At 35.8% G+C, this 13,233-nt stretch overlaps 1 protein-coding gene across 1 annotated transcript in view; it reads right to left on the bottom strand.

Moving 5' to 3' along the window:
• Positions 1-12,222, bottom strand: part of LOC122415274 (free fatty acid receptor 4-like) — a 43,433-nt gene extending 31,211 nt beyond the window's left edge. The window contains exon 1 of the mRNA XM_043427289.1: positions 11,091-12,222. The gene's annotated coding sequence lies outside the window, so the exon portion shown is untranslated. The remainder of the gene's footprint in view (positions 1-11,090) is intronic.
• Positions 12,223-13,233: the final 1,011 nt, after the last annotated feature.

The raw sequence follows: 13,233 nt of genomic DNA, 5'->3' as shown, positions 1-13,233 counted from the left end.
CGAGACTCTCGCGTGCATTTAAATCTCTTCATGTTTTGTAAATACAACGGTCTCAACTCAACCGTACTTTTTTCCTTCCGGATAAGCATTGCCTGCCTCTTAACTGCTGTGCAAACCAGCACTATAATACCTTAATTTGCGTTTTATGCGAAATATATCTTTCTAGGGATATTTCGAGTTCGCAGTTATGAGATCATGAGAGTTTTGAAGAAAACAGTATTTAAGGTAGATTATGCCGAAAGGAATGTATTTTATAGGTGTCTAAATTAGGTCGATTTTTACTTCCTAATTAAAGATATAACCACTATAAATTAATGTCAGAATTCTTAATTCAAAATTGTAAATAAATTTTTTCAACTTATCTTTTGGCGAATGAAATTACAAGCTATTAATTAATCGGGGATCCATCACTGACTGAACCCAAAATTTCATTTGTCCCTGATGAAAATACTATAGTTTTTCATATAAAAAATTGTATTGGAGAGCGCAAAGAGAGTCAAGAAAAAAATATTAATAAAAAAACAGAAGGCTATGACAGGAATTGGCCAAGCCAGAAAAACACAAAATGCTGAAATAAGCAATTGTGAGGTTACACGAGTGCTCATTACCAATTTCGTTCAATCTTTAACATAATATATCTTTATTAGTAGTAACACAATCGTCTCGATTTTTTTCCCAGACCTTCATATTGTAATTGTACACTTTTTCATTCAAAGATAAACGATTTTTTACGCTAGTCCCTATAACCCTGTGTATTTTTTTTCATATTTAAGCACGTTTATCTCAATAACCAATAAGATGAACCCTTTAAAATTTGATATGGTGTCAGTCGACTGGCCATTTAAACTCTGTGTAAATTTCAAGACTTTCTTAAGAGAATCGTTTCGTGCATGAACTACCTTAATCACGATAAATGAAAATTCCATCATTTCGACATCAGTACGAATTGAACATGGCTCTGAAACTTCGATAGATTCGAATGAGATTTTGAATGGAAATAATTATGTAACGATTGATTAATAATAACTCGAACAGATTTATCAATTAGTGTATACCTTCAACGAATGATTAAAGGTTATTCTGCATCCTGTTCATTAGCCAACTTATTATTTAATTAATCCTCCATCTCGTTCATGTTCTTTCTTGACTTTCAAGAGAGGATGGGGAGAAATTTCGCGAAACTTTGTGAAAAATTATTGCTGTAGAACTAATTAATGAATGACCAAACAATTTTAAATGGCTGATAGAAAGTCCCCTGGCGTTAATATTCCAAATGGATGATTCTCTCTCTCTCTCTCTCTCTCTCTCTCTCCGGTTTTTTCTGGACACCACCCACGCATTCGTAAGTGGACTAGAGTATTTTTATCCCAAATAAAAGGTTCCACTTTTTCACAATTGAAAAAGCGTTTTCATCCTTGAGAGTCCCCTCATGATTTTTAGCCGTTTATAATCGATATACCGATCGTAGAGTCGCTAAAGCTATTAAAAAACGTTGTCGGTTTTGAGTAAGAATTGAAAATTGATGAAAATGAATTCTTAATGGAGTCTGCAGGCTTTCACAGGTCGGAAACTCTTTTGAAAAAAATAGCTTCCCATCGCGTCAGGGTTGAAAAAAAAACTGGTGATAAAAATGTTTTCAGACTGCTCTGTCAATGCTCATTTTCGTAGACTACACAATTCACGTAGAAAACTAAATAACTCGGGAAGATCGAACGGAAGACTGGATATGCGAATACCGTATTCTGACAGGCTATTTATTCGTGAACATTTTTATGATCGTCATAAACTTCCAGGTCACCGCAAGTCTCTGCTAACTATCCCGGAAATTGTACATACGAATACTATGTTCTACGTGATTCGTCAACACTGACGGATAGTAGTACAAAGTTTCTTTACTGATTCACAGTTCTGTTTGCCGAATGCAAACTCTCGGAATATCAATCGAAAATTATACATGAGTTCATATCAGCATGTCCTCGGATGTACCTCAGGACATTCCCATACTTCGGAGTTCCAAAATCGGACTTCATTGTGATATTCGATAATTAGGATTCAATTTATCGAAATTCACTCGAAATTGAACAAAAATTACTGGAATTTTTAAGGTTTCTGATATTATTCAAGCTGGAAAAAATCTCATTTGCATTTCTAAATTATGGAGATTAAAAAAAAAAAAAGAAAATGAATCAGCTTCTTCGTTCTTGATAATAATTGTTTTTATTCTCATTGCGATATTCGATAATTAGGATTTAATTTATCGAAATTCACTCGAAATTGAACCAAATTTGAACTAAATCATTACGGAGATTGAAAAAAAAGATGAATCAGCTTCCTCGTCCTTGACAGATCATAAATATAATTATTTTTATTCTCATTATTGTTATTTAATTGGAAATTTCGTGGAAAGCGAAGTACGTAAAATAAAAAATTGATTCAAATAATAAAAAGAGCCTTTACTGGTATGCTGTGTAGTGGATTAGGAAAAAGTGACGGTCTAAAAGACTCTTCGGAGTCTCTTGGGAACATGGAGGTGGAAACATCTAGCGAGAAAGTGCTGATGCATGGAAAATTAATAAATAATATTCCATAATTCGATATTGAATCATTTGTTTTATACTTCCGATCAGTATTGAAGTGATCTCAAAACGTTCAATAAGCATTCATATTAGGTGGTGTATCAATATAATTGAATGAATAATGGCTACAAGTGTTTCATGAGCAGTAAGAGTGTTCTGAGCTGAAATTATGTGCTCCGCCCACGCAGCATTTCAGTCCTCGTATAATCCGGCTCTTATACGGATTAGTCCTAGGAAATCTCTCAGTCGCTTCGTAAAAGACGGAGTTCGAACACAAAGGCCAAACAATCACCGAAACATTCGTTCTTATCGCCCACCCATCGCACTGCTGTTTCCTTCGACTTTTGTTTTTTCAATAACGAAAAAGCCAAATTCCAAAAAATCTCGATTCATTCAAACATCGAAGCGATTTTTTCTTTCTCTCTCTGTGGAGAATCACTTACACGATGACAAAATGTGGCATGAAAAATCGTGCGTACATTCAGAAACCTGAATAAAGGAGAAATCATTCTCACGAAAACTCTGGGAAAAAAGTTGAAGAAAATGAAGGGAAAAAAGTTTAAGCGAGATAAAAGACACATCAACAAATGTCTGGATAGTTGTTCCACAGCTTTTCGTCTGGAAAAGTTTATGGACTGTGATACCGCGAGGCCGTCATATGTTTCGCTCGTGTCGGCCATATTTTTGCGTTTGTGCGTGGAGATTGCCTCAGTTCACTGGAGACAGAGTATTATAATCACGTTGCGAAGGAAGTTTGAATCATCATCAAGTACGAACAAACTTTTGCACTATTTATGTAGGTTGCAGATATGCATACGGAAAACTTTAACGTCGATTCTCAGCAGCAAAAATCTCATTGTTGAAGATTCGATTGCGGTGAACTAACAGCAAAGGATGCGGATTTAAAAAATATTAAAAAATATTTCATCCGGCTCAATTGGGATCAGAGGCAAAACGGATCTTACATCAAAGGATAATTTCTAATTGAATAAAAGATAGTCGAACACTTTTTATCTCGTTTAACGGACATTTTCATTTGTATTAACAATTAGACTTGGGCAGCTCCGGTTATTTTTTTTTTTTTTGACAGTTGAAGGATTGCTAGCTAACAAAACAATCGAATATTCTTCTAATAAAATATTTAGCGTTCGTTTAGGTTCAACACTGCAAAACATGTTCAAAATTGAAAATTTTTCTTTTTATTTCCAACGTCCTTAAGGGAGATCATGCGTTACTTGTGATTCAAAAAAGCATCTAAACTTTTTCCTCTTTTGCTGATCAAAGAAACGAATAAAATCTATTCTCGCAATTATTAAAATTATGTGTAACTTATTTGTTGAAATTGATCAATTTTTAATATAATGATAACGGTTAAAATACTTTCGTACTAAAATCGTCAAACAAATGTTGACAACAGCCATTTTTTATTTATATGCGTATATGCATATCTCTATTTTAAACCAGCTGGCTCATGGTGTTATCAAACCTTCCACCGTTTGTGTCGTTATTACTCGCTATCCTCAAATAAGTGTTTTTCTTTTTCCATTCCCAAGTTATTTTCAGCGGTAACAAGGCTTTCTCGAGACATCATTGATATCTAAAACCCCATTTTATTTTCTTATTCTCGTTTTTGGCTTTTTAAAGTTGGGAGAATCCTATTTCATGAAATCCAAATGGTCCCCCAGGAAGTGTGCCTGCCACAAGAGTCTATGTACAACCCTTTAAAAAATGTGATTTTCAACTCTTAAGATGATGGATCAGTCGGTAATCACAACCGTGAGTCCGAGAGAGATAGCTGCAAATTTTGAAAAAAGGAAATTTTTCCACATATCGTTCGTCTGATCGAAAAAATAAAAATGTCATCGGATTTTTGCGATCTTGCTGCGTACGATAACATTTTTATTATTTTAATCGGACGAACGATGTCAAAGAGTTTCAATTTCAAAAATTCGAGGTGTGATTACCGACTGATCCATCATCTTAAAGTTGGAATTTTCGATTTCCATTAGATTCGCGTGAACTTCCTTAAAAGGCATTGTAGTGAATGCAGTCACTTCACACAATTTATTGCACTTCATTATCAGTCGATTGAATTTTGTCTTTTTATTCTATTTGTATTCTTGCTATGTTACTCGCGGAAAATAAGATGAATACATAGTGCCTGCTATGTAGTTGGTGGTCTTTAAATTTCTGGAGCAGAGGAGGCGACCGGTGCACCGTGCGTCCCAGATAACATTGTCATTTCGTCGTCACGACGACCTTGTAAAGCATTTATCCTCGTTTCAAAAGTCCAGCTCATCAGCAAACTGCAATGAGTTGGGCACGTCCAGAATAATGATTTATTTACTTTTCTCCCTGCATTCTCGAACAAAGTTACAAAACATGTCGAATTGATAAACGATTCGAGACCTATGCAGTGAGAACTTTGTGTGCTAGTTTTATTTTGAAAGATCCATCGAATCAAATACACTTGACAAGGCGTTGAAAAATTGTTCAATAGGGTGGCCCTTAATATGGGTAAGAAAAAAAATTGATCGCGCCGCCCCCCAAAACGGTTCCAAATGATAAAAAAAAAAAATCTACGCAAAGCCGTAGCTATGTCCGGTAAAAGGAAGACGTGCCTGTAAGCATGAACTTGGATTTTAAATATCAATTTTTCTGCATGATTTAGTAATTTTTTTAAATGTTGTATTTCAGTGAAAAATGGTCGTATCGAGGTCTAAAAAAAACGCATTTTGAAGCTTCAAGTTTCTAATTTCAAGATCTTATGACGAAAAAAATGCAGAACTACATGTTCTGCGCAATTTTGAGAAAAAGTGCGAGAAAAAAACAGCATATTTTTATGCTTTTTTATCAATTCCATAAGCGAAGATTAATTTTTTTCAACTAAGCCATGGTATGAACCGGATAACTGGTTTATTAAGCTTTAATTTGCTTTTTTTAAAACTTGGGTATAGGACCATTTTTTGCTGAAACGTTGAACTTTGAATGAAGAACTCTTTTGTCTTTGATCGACGATATCTCGGCAACCAATGGTCGCACAGAAAATTCAAGGGCAGTTCTGAAAACTGGAATGAATGCCCTACGAGGTTCCGTTGCAATCTTGAAGATGAATTTTTCATTCCATCCTTGTCGTGAATTTAAAAAAATAGAAAAAAACAGGTAATTTATGGTTTTTCAGAAGCCCTCAATGTGGAAGCCTTAAGAAAAAAAATCAATTTTCATCAAAAACTTTCGGAATTTTTTTTTTGTATATTTCAACCTTATTTATGGGAAAAATGTAGAAAAAACTTAGAAATTTTTTTTTTCATTTTTGTCATGATCATGACTCGTTTAACGTAAAAAACGTGACCCTCAAATTTGATTAATGTTTGATCGGTTGCAACGAAGTAACGATTGGTTAGATCGAAATGTAACTTCGCAGGGTTTTTGGGGGTACATTCAGCTGTAAATGGCATACTCAACATCAGTCATTTCATGATTATTTGAAATTTGGCTATTGACTTTCTGAAAAACCATAAATTACTTTTTTATTCTATTTTTTTTTATTCACGACAAGGATGAAAGAAAAATTTCATCTTCAAGATCGCAACTGAATCTTGTAGGACATTTATTCTAGTTTTCAGAACTGCCCTTGAATTTCCTGTGCGACCATTGGTTGCCGAGATATCGTCGATCAAAGACAAAAGAGTTCTTCTCAATTCAAAGTTCAACATCTCAGCAAAAAATGGTCCTACCGAAGTTTTTAAAAAAGCAAATTGAAGCTTAATAAACCAGCTATCCGGTCCATACCATGGCTTAGTTGGAAAAAATAAATCTACGCTTGTGGAATTGATAAAAAAGCATAAAAATTTGCAAATTTTTTTCTCGCACTTTTTCTCAAAATTGCGCAGAACATGTAGCTCTGCATTTTTTTCGTCATAAGATCTTGAAAATAGAAACTTGAAGCTTCAAAATGCGTTTTTTTAGACCTCGATACGACCATTTTTCACTGAAATACAACATTTTTAAAAATTACTAAATCATGCAGAAAAATTGATATTTGAATCCAAATTCATGCTTACACAGGCACGTCTTCCTCTTACCGGACATAGCTACGGCTTTGCGTAGATTTTTTTTTTATCATTTGGAACCGTTTTGGGGGGCGGCGCGATCAATTTTTTTTTTTTTACCCATATTAAGGGCCACCCTATTGTTCAAGGATGCAAAATTTCATTGTGCATTTATTATGGTGAAGAATCTCAATCGACGTCTACTTTATCTTTTAAAATGCGATTAATCGAATGCATTTTCTTAAAAACGAACAAAATACTACGACATAAAGTTACCACAGCCAAGTTTAAAATGAAGAAGAATTTTATGTCGAAGTCCACAGAAATGAAGTTGAAAATTAACTTGGAAGGTAAAGTGTTGATGTGATCGGCCACGAGGATATCTGAAAGTTCGAAATTGGAAAACGTCTACCGACTAAATACTTCTCTCAGTCATAAGAAGAATCGAACATATATAGCCAACATCTGGTCACGATGCGTAGGTCTTGAACGGTTTTTCTCGCACACTCGTCGGGCAATTAATCACTTGACGAACGAGCTGTTGGAGACGATCTCTGTCGTTATCGTTTTCGTGGTCCACATCGTCGACATCATCGCCTCCGACGATTATCGTATTTTCTTTCTCAATGTGCGGGCGACCGTTGAAAACGCCGGCACATCACGTATTGATCTCGTTATTTTTTTTTTTATTTTTTTTTTTATTTATTTTTTTTTTATTATTTCTTTTTTCATCATCAGGAAAAAAATATCTCAATTATGAGAACGATCCATGATAAATATTTCACGTTAATGGACGATTGGTCAAAGTTATTAGCGATTCGGCTGGTGTTTACGTTAAGCATTTCGATCGATATTTTTCGTTACTGCGATTCTAAAAATTTTTGCAAATTTAGAGACCGCTTTCGATACGCTTAATTGAAGTTTCGGTGAAATCTGTACGGTTCGTACGTGAAGAGAATTCAGTCAGCTGTCTCAAAACTGTGCAATGTGGTTTCGACTCAACGGTACAATGCTGTAGCCAAATTTTCTCTGCAACGATGGTTGATGATGACTGTCATCGAGCAGCGCGACAAATGATCAAGTCGATTTTGATGAATTTTTTCAAATTTTGTTTTCATGCTCCTGGTTACAAAGCACTCGGGTAAACTCATTTTTTTAATTTTTATATTTCAGAAAAATCGCATTTTTACTCCTTCGAACGATTTGCCATGAAATTTTGGAAAATGGAGCACCGCAGACGTTCGAAAATGTGTGATGCAATGAGAAATGTCAGAACGAAATGAAGCTCATCATGGATGATTGCAGAAAAAATATAGAAATTGCATTTTTCATTAATCGAGTATTTTCAGCCACGAAATCCAATAATGTAGTCTCGGCTGTACAAAAGCGGATAATATCACCGGCAGCTGCTTTCGTTTCCTTGAGATAATACGAGTTTGCCATATAAAAACAAACGAGAGTAAGCAAACTCGGAGAACATTGGCGGGGAAAAAGAGGTTGGAAAAGTGAAACGATGTCTCGTGATTCGTGAGAGGATAATATATCTACAGATTTTTTCGCAAGACGAGCGCGCGCGCGCTCATGTCGAGACCCACGCACTGACGATTATGATGCGTACGAGGTTGTGGTCCCTTGAAGAAAACCACTTCGACATTATCAAAATCTCTATTATTCCCTCGCGGTGAGGGTTGATGGTTCGTTTCATCGCTCACCCGAGAAGACAGGGATATAGCGGAACGTTTGCGAAAAAAAAAAAACATTGTATTAACGCGCAGATTTCAACGCTCAACTTTATTCACAGTCTACTTTTTATATCAATGTATAATCTCGAGGAGCAAGCAAAAAAGATTCATTATTAAGCCAAAAAATTTTTTAAAATGATTATTCATCTTCCTTTTTGCACCGGAGGCTACTCGTCTCGGGTACTACTGCGCCCATTATTCTTCCTACAACCTTGACACTTGACCTCGCGATCCTCCACACTGGATAGTTTACCAACTCCTACTCGTTTTATAATAATGCTTGAGGCAGACGGAAACTGTCAGAAACTTGACGATGATAAAATGGTCAATGTAATTAGTTGAATATTTTTGTGGTCTCGCGCAGCGATAAATTTGATTCTATACTGATTGGAAAGCAAATCAGATTTATAGGAAAATTAGTTCAGGTGCGCTCTTGTATCACTGTTTTCAGAATTATTCAATCATATCTGTCAAGTGACAGACTTGGCTGTCATCTGAGTAAGCCATCAGGAATTGTGTTTAGAATAGCTGCATGGAAGGCTGATTATCAGACGAGAATGAAAACAAACGAAATCTCGTAATTCGACGGTGTGCACACCGCTTTTTTTCGTGGGAAGATTTTTATTTAAGGTAGATTATGCCCGAAGGATCGTATTTCAAGGGCGTCTAAATTGGGTCGATATTTACTTCCTAATTAAAGATATAATCACTATAAATTAATGTCAGAATTCTTAATTCAAAATTGTAAATAAGTTTTTTCAACTTATCTTTTGGCGAATGAAATTACAAGCCATTAATTAATCGGGGATCCATCACTGACTGAACCCAAAATTTCATTTGTCCCTGATGAAAATACTATAGTTTTTCATGTAAAAAATTGTATTAGAGAGCGCAAAGAGAGTCAAGAAAAAAATATTAATAAAAAAACAGAAGGCTATGACAGGAATGGGTCAAGCCAGATAAAAACAAAATGCTGAAGTAAGCAATTGTGAGGTTATACGAGTGCTCATTACCAATTTCGCTCAATCTTTAACATAATATATCTTTATTAGTAGTAACACAATCGTCTCGATTTTTTTCCCAGACCTTCATTGTGATTGTGCACTTTTTCATTCAAAGATAAACGATTTTTTACGCTAGTCCCTATAACCCTGCGTATTTTTTTTCATATTTAAGCACGTTTATCTCAATAACCAATAAGATGAAACCTTTAAAATTTGATGTGGTGTCAGTCGACTGGTCATTCAAACTCTGTGTAAATTTCAAGACTTTCTTAAGAGAATCGTTTCGTGTATGAACTACCTTAATCGTTAGAAATTAGTGCATTCTTTATTTTAAATTTCAGACTGATTTGCTGCAATTTACATTTTTTTCATTGATCAAATTCGCTAATTATTCATTAACCCACGAATATTTTTCTACAAGAGAACGCGTTAGGCTCGTGTTTAATATTTATTTGAGAATAATAGAGTTTCAACGCAACCCGATAATGCGTTGCATTTCGATGGTTTAATATATATGTAAATTTGTCAATTGTGCATTAAAGTACATATTATGATAGATCAAAGGCACAAAGAGGTGAGGTACACGGTGAGCATTTAACTTCGTTTATATGTAATTTACATGAAGGAATCCACGAGACTTTGCTTTTCTGTCGTAATACCCAATTGTCCATGCGAATGAACACAACAAGAGCGTCAAGTGTGCGTATTCAGACATACGAAGGACATAAGAAGGATGATGTTTTTGACGTATATGAAAAATAAAAAAATTGTTAGATTTACCTTTAAAGCTATAAATTTTTAATAAAAGTATGATGGATAGTAAAATCTAATGGACTTTTTGCCTAAGAATCGTTCATAAAACGTTCGCACAGTGATCAAAATCGATCCATACTTTCCCGATGGCGTGATCGGTAAACGGGCCCACCTGTATATTTGCCAGTAAATTGTTATGCGAATTAATCTGCTGCACGATGATGAGACGAAGCTTTCAGAACGTACGAAAATTTTCATCAGCAAAAAAGAGTTTTTTTATGGAGTTAAAAATTGATGGGCCTCGGTAGAAACTTTTTGATAGATTACCCAATTACCCCGTTGAAAATCGGACGAGTGCACCTCGGAGTGCACCGTAAAACTCTTCAGCTATTTTTTTCCCCTGCTGACATAGTTTATTTTCAGGACGAAAAGATTTATAGGTCTGAGAACGAAGAGGATTGTTACTGTGAATAATTTAAAGGGCCGTATATCCTGCGGAAGATCGAAAGGGTTTTCACTTACTTGCGCATTTCCGATATACCAAAATCACGTAAATACCGTCTGTCGATTGACACTACAAAAATAGTAGATATTTCCGTGAATAAACTATTTTTCTTAAATCCTTAAAAATTTCTATGAAAAATCTTAAAAAAAGCTTTAAATAAAGTCTTAAAAATTTCAAACGAGCGGTTCAATGGCCCGAAATCTTGTTTTCGCGCACACGTATGAGGCACCTGTTGGATTTAGTCGTGCGATAACAAAGTAGAGTCACTTAAATAAATGAAATGAGGGATCGGGAAGAAGTACATGATCGTGCGAATAAAGAAAGTAGGCACTTTGCTTAATACCGGTCAGGTGAGGTCAAGGATATTTCATTAGACGGAGTAAGCATCCTGTCGTTCAATCTTTATCGTATAAGATATGTAGACAGCATGTGTAGAGAAGATAATCAAGGTTACTTACGACCCGCAACCTCCGGCGCGTATAGATAATTGTTATAGACGCCAAGTCGAGCTTCGTAATTGGATTTTCGAGTTTGCTACAAATATATTGTTCTCTGTTATCCGACAAAAGGGTCAGAGTCGATGGAACCAGCAGCACAGAAGTGCGTACACCCACATAGAGCCACGCGAATGGATAAAGTTTTCGTGCTGGCTGATCGAAATTGTTTATCAATACTTTCCTCAAACTTTCACTCACTCTCGAAGTTCATTCACATTTTTTTTTAATTTAAGTTATTTAGATATTTTGACTTTTCGTTTAATTTTTGCATTGAAAGTACATTTTTTTTACTGTTGTCGACACGATCGTTTTTTCTTTATCGCGTCGAGATCCATCATTTTTTCTGACGTAGTCCATCATCCGCAACAGTTTAATACATTATTTATTGACGTTTTTTTAACTTCGTTTGAGCGGTTGAAAAAGTTCCGGTATTCTAGCGATTTGATAAATGCCTTTATTGGAATTTAACCCTCGCAGCTTACCACCCACGCGCTCAGGCTAGATTTTTTATTGCTTTGTCTGAATAAAATTGGTTTGTTCGCGTCGAAAATTTTTTCGGGATTTCATCGCACGTTGGGAGGAAATATTTTCTCACGGTCCATTTGGACCTTTTGACAAACGACGTTCGTTTATCATGATCGAACGTTTTCACTATTGTTAGAATCCGTTATGTTTGTCATTTTTGTGATCGCTTTAACCGTTATTTTTCGATTACGTATAATTTAAGCAGCAACAATAGTTTGCTTCGATTCTCTCGATGTTGGGAGGGTTTTGATGAATTTTTTTGAAACAAAACTCATTCCACTAGCACAGCTAATGATTCCGATTATGCGAATTGAAATTTTGACAGTTTTTGGGGGTGAATGGATTCGGGTTTAATCGCCTTTCAAATAACGATTTTTCCATAAACCTTACTCAAGTTTTCGTTTCACTTATATTACATCGATTGCCCCCGCGCCTGTTGAACTAAGAATGATCGTCGATTTTGGTTGAACCAGCGTGTAACGGTCGTTGGGAAGGACCGAGGGGAGAAATATACGCGTGAAACGTGCGCTCGGAACAGCTGCGAGCTCGGGGGACACGCTCGTCTGGTTTGAACGCTCACACTCGACTGATGCACTCTAACGTCCATCAAGCATTGGACCACCACCCGCCAGCGATAGAGCGCGCGTCTACCCCCAACTATAGACTCCTCTCAGTATCCCATTCATCCGAGGTGATAATAATGACAAATTTTCATAATTATAATAATCATCGTAAAATCTTATCTCTCAAATGAATTAATTCATTCCCTCGTGTGGGAGCGGCTAAATGAATCTTCGTTCGAAAGTTTGGTGGGAAATTGGTTGGTGAGAGTTATTCATTGTTTTTCAACGTGCCCTCAAGGGCTTTTACATTTTTCCCTTCATTTTTATTTTCTCTTCTTCAATTTTTCCGTTTTTTTTACCTTCCCCCTTCCAATTTTTCTTTCAATTATTATTATTCTTTTTAACCTTTTCTGCAGCTGCTTCATATTGGACTCGATGCTTTAAAATGTGTTTGTACCTCGGATACCATAGCAGAAATCATTTTTAATTAAGGTTTTTTCTTCCAAATGAACCGTACCGTAGCAGCTGTGAATCGAATGGTTTTCTCAATGAAATTGGTCTTGGAGAAGCCAGGAAAGAATCGTTCAAATATTTGCTTCGAGAACGGATCGAGACGCTGGAAAAAAAAAAAGAGTACGAACCACGACAGCCGAGATTAATAGAACTGTAACGTTTCGCTGAATACAACGGGAAGCGAAAATGAGGATGGGATACAACAGAGATATGAACGGAGACAAATGAGCTGGGGCATACGTAATTTTTTCGCGTCGGGAAAACAGCGATGGCGTAGTTTCACTATTTCATATACGAACGTGTATTTCTATGTAAAAACGTTCATCCGCGCGTATGCGAATGTAGAATGAATAGTTTCATGAACGCCACCACGTGACTGACATTTCACTCGCGTAAGAATAACATTTTTAAATGAAACATGGACGTAAGAGTTGCCAAAAATAATTCACCTTAATTTTTCATTCAAATTTAAGGAATTTTATTCCAACCAGCACCGCAAATGA

Source organism: Venturia canescens, chromosome 1, assembly GCF_019457755.1.
Source record: "Venturia canescens isolate UGA chromosome 1, ASM1945775v1, whole genome shotgun sequence".
In the NCBI taxonomy this organism is placed as follows: domain Eukaryota; kingdom Metazoa; phylum Arthropoda; class Insecta; order Hymenoptera; family Ichneumonidae; genus Venturia; species Venturia canescens.
This window is presented reverse-complemented; position numbering and strand designations above follow the sequence as displayed.